Genomic DNA, 6,836 nt, shown 5'->3' on the forward strand with positions numbered 1-6,836 from the left:
TAGATAGATGAAGAGAAAGACTTCATGACTAAGGTTTCATATGCCTCAGCCGTTGGAAGTCTAATGTATGCTATGGTTGGTACCAGACCAAATATTGGCCAAGTAGTGGGAGCCGTTAGCAGGTATATGTTAAATCCATGGAAGACACACTGGGAAGCAGTAAAGTGGATTTTGAGATATCTTCGTGACACTATTGATAAGTGCCTATGTTTCAGCAAAAGTGACCTAAAAATCCGAGGATTTGTAGATGCTGATTTTGCAGGTGAGATTAATCATCGCAGAAGCACCACCGGGTACATATTCACTGTTGGCTCAAAAGCTGTTAGTTGGATGTCACAGATACAGAAGATTGTTGTTTTATCTACTACAGAAGCTGAATATGTAGCAGTGACAGAAGCCAGTAAAGAGATGATTTGCCTTTAGGGTTTGTTAACAGAGTTTCAATTAAAGCAGGAAAGGAATGTTTTGTACAATGACAGTCAGAGTGCGATACATCTGGCGAAGAACTCAGCATTTCATTTCAAAACTAAGCATATTGGATTGCGTTACCACTTCATCAAATCTCTGATAGAGGACGGTGTGTTGATACTTGAAAAAATCCAAGGTAGCATAAATCCAGCAGATATGTTAACTAAGGTGGTGAATACAGAGAAGCTGAAGTTGTTTTCAACTTCAGTTGGTCTTCATGCCTGAAGACATATTTTGAGCACATCATTTATTCATGATACTGGTTGAGGAGGCGTCTCTGTCTCCAAGTGGGAGATTGTTAGAGTTGGAGCCAGAAGACAGTCAGGAGACAGCTGGAGACGTGTTGCAAGCTAGGAGTCAGTAAGAAACACGGTGGAATTTATCTCTCCATTAATCTCTCCATTATAACTTCCATTTGTAATTGATTTTATTTAATTATGATTTAAATTCCAAGCCCTATAAATAGAGGGCTGTGGAAGATGTAATTGTGTGTGTAGAAGTGTGAGAAGCTCAGAGAGAGCAGAGAAGAAGAAGGGTGGAGGAGAGAGAGAGAGAGAGAGAGAGAGAGAGAGAGAGAGATAATTGTAATATTTTCCGGCGATAGTGAATACTTGGTGTGTGCTCCGTGGACGTAGGTCTTTTTTGACCGAACCACGTTAAATCTTTGATGTCATTTTGATCTGGATGCTCACAGGTTTCTAACACTGAGCTCGTCGACGAGTAGCTACCAAGAGTCAGAATTTCTCAAAATTGAAGACTCGTCGACGAAAGTATGGACACATCAACGAGTGGTCTTCTTCATGTTGTTGACGAAGCCTTGTACTCGTCGACGAGTGTCGCCTAAGCCGTGAAGAGAAATTCAAAATTTGAATTTGGACGTTATGGTAGTTGGATATTTGGAGGGAAACCTTCGAGAAACTTCTATTTATGTATTTATGAATGTATTTTGTTCATAGAGAACTTTGTAAGACTTTTGTATTGTTGTTCTTCACATTATAGTGAATATTGAGCGTCGTTTGTTTTATTCTTATGTGATAAATTGTTGTTTCTCATCGATATTGGTTGTGTTGTTGAGACTTGGTGATTTGTTGCAAGTTTATATCTTTCGTTGTGTGTGTGAGTATCCTATACTCAATTCCAATCACAACAACAACCTTCTTTTCCTAGGAATTGAAATTAAGTTTCTGGGGTTTGGAACTATGATTCTGCTTTCTTTCATGTTTTTTTAAGGCTGGAAGGGCTGCAAATAAGCTTCAATCTCTATATTCTGAAGCCAAGTGACTGCAATGCATATGTTATCAAGATATGTGAGAAAGCTGTCAATTGTTTCAGAAATCTTTTGTGTTAGCATGATTGGCATACAACTGCAAAGTACTGCTGTTTTATGCTCTGGAAACACCTCTGAAAAAGGATGAAAGTGTTTTCTCTATTGGCAACGACAAGGCTGGGGGCCAGGCCCTGATGGCCTAAATGCTTTTTCTTTTTTCTCAAAGGCGCTTGAGATGGAAGGATGTTGTGGGAGAAGAAGAGACTCATGCTATTATTAGTTTTCAAAATCTAGGAGAATATGAGGAGAAGGTCAATGCCACTGCTTGGGATTTAATGCTGTTTTATCCTTTTTGAATGAAGGAGTTAACGAGGTGGATACTAAATACAGACACATCCATGAATAGGTGATTTGAACGAGAGAATGAGTCTTATACCATGCCATTAGGTCCTTTCGATTAAGAAATGAGAGCTTGGGTTTTTAAAAGATAGAAAATTCAATGGAAAGCTGCTAATGTTATGGGGCATGGTTGGTATTTTATTATTAGAACATTTTCCTTAGGGGATGAACGCATTCATGCCGCTTTGCTGAAGAATAGAAGTATTTGGAGTCTAAAGCATCGAGGAGACAGTAGCTGGAATGGATTCACGCTGCATTCTTTCATATACTTTTTTTTTTCTTTCTTTCTTAATTGCGAAGATTTATTCATATGCTTTTTTGATGATGGGAGCTAGACGCACACTCCAATTATCAGATGAAGCGTGCTTCACGAACTGTGGTATTCTGTTTTTGTGCAGCAGCTCATGTGGTGATTAACTTGATTGCCGCCATCCAAGCTTCCACCCAAGCTTGATGCTGAATGGTGGATGATTTTAGATTCATGATTAAAGATGAGTCTAAGTCTGGAGCTCTTGTTTAGAGTTTTTTCTTTTGTGCATCAGTTTTTCTTTCATCTTTCGGTGAAGCTTTCCTTCCTTGTTCTGAAGGCGGCAAATTCAAACGCAAACATATTGTATTTGTTAATACAAGTTAAGTATTGACTTCATGAAACTTCTTAAAAGACTTTCACGCTATAAACAGGCTGTCTAGACATGATTCTGCCAGCGGTTTGCATTTACCTGTGGTCGTAAAAACCACTCCTAGAAAGTTTCTACCACAGCGGTTCTCAACTGCCGCCAAGTCATGAGATAACTTTTAACATTTAATGGTTATAAATTATGAGTTAGAAATTAACGAAGGGCACTTTTGTCGTTGGATTAGTCAATCCTTAATTAGTTCAAACTTCCTGAGATTTTTTATTTTTGAAGTACTAGGCTCGTAACGAATAATAGTTGTACAACATTTAATGTCAATTCAATATTTTATATATACAAGGAAGATTCGTAAATATTTTTAGATTTAATTAGAATGATGAAAATAACTATATGAAATTAATTAGTACACGTTTTTAATTGTACTAATTAAAAGTATAGGGACTGATATAAAATTTGCTTAATAATATAAGGACTAACATATAATTTCGTCAAAAAAAAAAGTATAGTAAGTTAATTATTTCAATAAAATTGTTACATAACTTTATTTTAAGGAATTGGCCAGCCATGATTAAATGTCACATTTAATAAAATAAAAACACACACACAATATATATTTCCTAATAAGGAATTATTAGAAAAGGGATTTTTTAAATATTAATTATATATCTTCTTCTCAAAATTATTAGGACAAATACATTTTTATTATTTATATTGTAATATTATTGTGACATATCACATCTTAAAGAATTAATAAACAAACTTTTAATGCCTAGTTATATTCTAAGACAAATATACATTGTTTTTCTTTTCGAGCAATTATATATATATATTCTAATTTTAGATCTATGGCAATACGAAATATAATCTAATTTTTTCTTTTCTTTGAGTAAAGAATACTATGATGCATCCCGAACTCAAATTTTTTTTTTGTTTTTTACTTTTCAATGTGATTTTTTTAATAGAAAAATGTATAAATTTAAATACATATAAAAGGCAAAAGAGGAACTGATTTTTTAAACAAGAAAAAAAATAGGGTATTTCGAGAAGGAACAATTGGTTAGGATTTATTGACATAAGAGTTGTCAATATTTAATTGGATTAGTCTATAGATGATGTGGTAGACCTTATCTACCTAATAATTTCTCCACATTTAGGCCTTAGGATGAGTTTTGTGACTCAACTTCTCCATTCTAAAAATAAAAATTGGGTATACTGTGTTTGGTAAATCATTTTTTAGAATTTAGAAAGCTAACTTTCAGATTTTTGGAAACTTCAAAAATATTTTTATGGTTTTAAAGCTTTTGAAAGTTAAAAGCAAACTTTTTTTTTTATTACATAGGAAATCTAGCCACCAACGAGTTCTTCGGACATCTTAGTGCGACACTAAACCTACGGTTCAACGTTCTCCGCCCCCAGGTCTCGCTGATCAGGGTAAAGCTCGGATGTAAACACGACTTCTGTACATCAGTTGGACGTTTGGCCAACCCAACTCTCGGGACACATTTTCATTACCATCCACGGTTCCTACTGGCTCAAATAATACTCCCACCATTCACGGTCCCCGCTGTCTCACAGAGCGAACTTTCACCATTCATGGTCCTCCCTGGCTCACAAAGTAAACTCTCACTATCCACAGGTACTGTTGGCTCCGTGAGTGTATCTACCTGAAATTGAACCCTCGATACTCCATCTTACTTGTTGATGCCTTTCCACCGCGCCATGCCGTGGGGGCAATTAAAATCAAACTTTTATTCTATTGTAGGGGTGTTCCTAATTATCTCTAAAAAAACATTACTTAATCATCAAAGCATCAATTAACTTTTATAAATAATAAATTTTCTTACATTTGATTTGAGAGAATGAATTTTGGGTCTTTGATTTAAATTGAGAAGATTTAGACAAAATTAAATACAATCTTATATTACATTATATCCAAACCCATACAAAAACATTACTCAATCATGAAAGCATCAATTAACTTTTAAAAGATGCTGAAGTTAGCTGAAGTTGTAGAGGAACTCTTAAAGTAAATCATGACAACCAACCATTCACATCTTAATCTCAACACTCTAGTAAGTCAATAATTGTGCAGAACATTGGTTGAAAATTCAGAATTTATTATTTAGAGATTCCACCCCTCAAAAATTATTTTTTATTGGAATTCAAGATCAAGTTAATCTAGCTCACAAACTCAAAGTCAAAATTTATAGATTTAAACAACAAAAAATGGAAGCAGCAAAGCAATTGAACTTAGAATCCCACAAACATGAACCCATGTTCTTCTTTCTCCTTAATTTTTTTTTTTATCAACACCATGCATGTTCTCATATTCTCTCTCTCTCTCTCTCTCTCCACATATTTATTTAGTTGAAGTGTACCTTAATTCAAGGTACAGAATCTAGCTAGGTTATGAAAATGGCAAGTGGTGGTTGGGAGTTTATCCAAATTAGTTTTATCCAAAGAACTAATTAATTACTTTGTTTGAAAAGCATGAGAATATTTTAAGGCAATTTGATTATTGAGAAATTTCAGACCACTGCCAATGTAATCTCATTCATACAATTTAAAATTAATATTAGGGGAACATAGAAGCTTAGTTATGACAGGTTTCCTAGCTACAATGTACCCTTAGCCTTAGAATTCATAAATAATAAAATAAAGGTCGGTGGTGGGTCGGTCCAAGCTTGACAATTTGTAGCTTAAGCTTTTCTTAATTGTTGTATTATTAATTAAAGAGTCCTTTTTGGTTAATTTCCTCACTGCAGGTTCAAAAAATGGAGGTCATATCTATTTACTACTGAATAGGTCAATGGGTTTGGTGGTTATTAATAGTGAGGTTTAAACGGGTTTAGATTTGTGTTTGACTTCGTTTATGACTTGTCGGTAAAATAAATTCTTGTAATCGTACAATTAATTAACGAGTTGCGAACATCTACTTACTTTGTAGTAAATTTATTTTGCTCATTTTGTTTTTCTATTTCAATATATTTAGGTAGAATCATGAAGAAAATTGTACTTAAAATTATCTCAGTCCACTAATTTTTTTTTGTCCCAAAATGGTTTTAAACCTAAGCATTATTAATATAAAACACATAATTTTAGAATATATTTTCTTTTTCTTAAAAAAAAAAAATATGAGTCACCTCTCAAATAGTCCGATTCAAGTTTGTTTGATCTTTGTTTTATCGGTCGGATTTGAGTTAACTCGATTTTATTCAAGTCACTGCCGGTTCTTAACCCATACCTAATTTAAATATATGAGTCATATAGGGTTGGCAAAAAAAAATTGATTTACTAAAGAATCATCAAACTTATAATTGGTAATTAATTGAAAAACTAAAATGAAGTTAAAATGATTTTGTGCATTATATTAAAATTTTAACTTCAACAACGTAAAAGTCCAAGCCCTCGGGATAAACCTTAGATGCATAAATCAATGGTTATTATTCATTAGCATGGTAATATATATAAATGGGGGAAATGATAAATTTAGCATCATCGAGAAGACAACAACAATCGTTATTAGGGTTATAGTACCTTGTTTGATAGCGTGTGGTGACCACCAATAGCATCACAAAGTCCTGACTAGCTAGACCTTAAATACGTATAATTATGTTCATAAATTAACTATCAGTCATTGTTAACTAATATACAATTGTTTTGATAAAGGGACAATTTTATTAGCGTGCACTTTGCGTTAGACACAAGTGATCATGTATTATTCTCGTTATGAAATAACTTTTTAAAATTTGGCCCGACAAAAAGTAAGATTTTTATTGACATTTGTTTTAATTTATCGTACCACATACTATGCGTCACGTGGCTTCATATTATATGTAATTTTTTTTATTAATATGATTAAAAAAAAGCTTACAATACGAAGTTTTATTTTTATTTACTTTTTTTTGTTCTTCCTTTTTCGATAATTTTCATTTTCTTAATTTTTGCCCTAAGACACTAAACAATATGTCCATGAGCCTTTTTCAACATCCCATTAATTATCTAAATGCAAAAAAAAACAGAATGAAACAAAATTAATTATTTGAACATACAAAGTTCAACTTGAT

This window comes from Malania oleifera, chromosome 6 (assembly GCF_029873635.1).
Source record: "Malania oleifera isolate guangnan ecotype guangnan chromosome 6, ASM2987363v1, whole genome shotgun sequence".
Lineage (NCBI taxonomy): Eukaryota > Viridiplantae > Streptophyta > Magnoliopsida > Santalales > Ximeniaceae > Malania > Malania oleifera.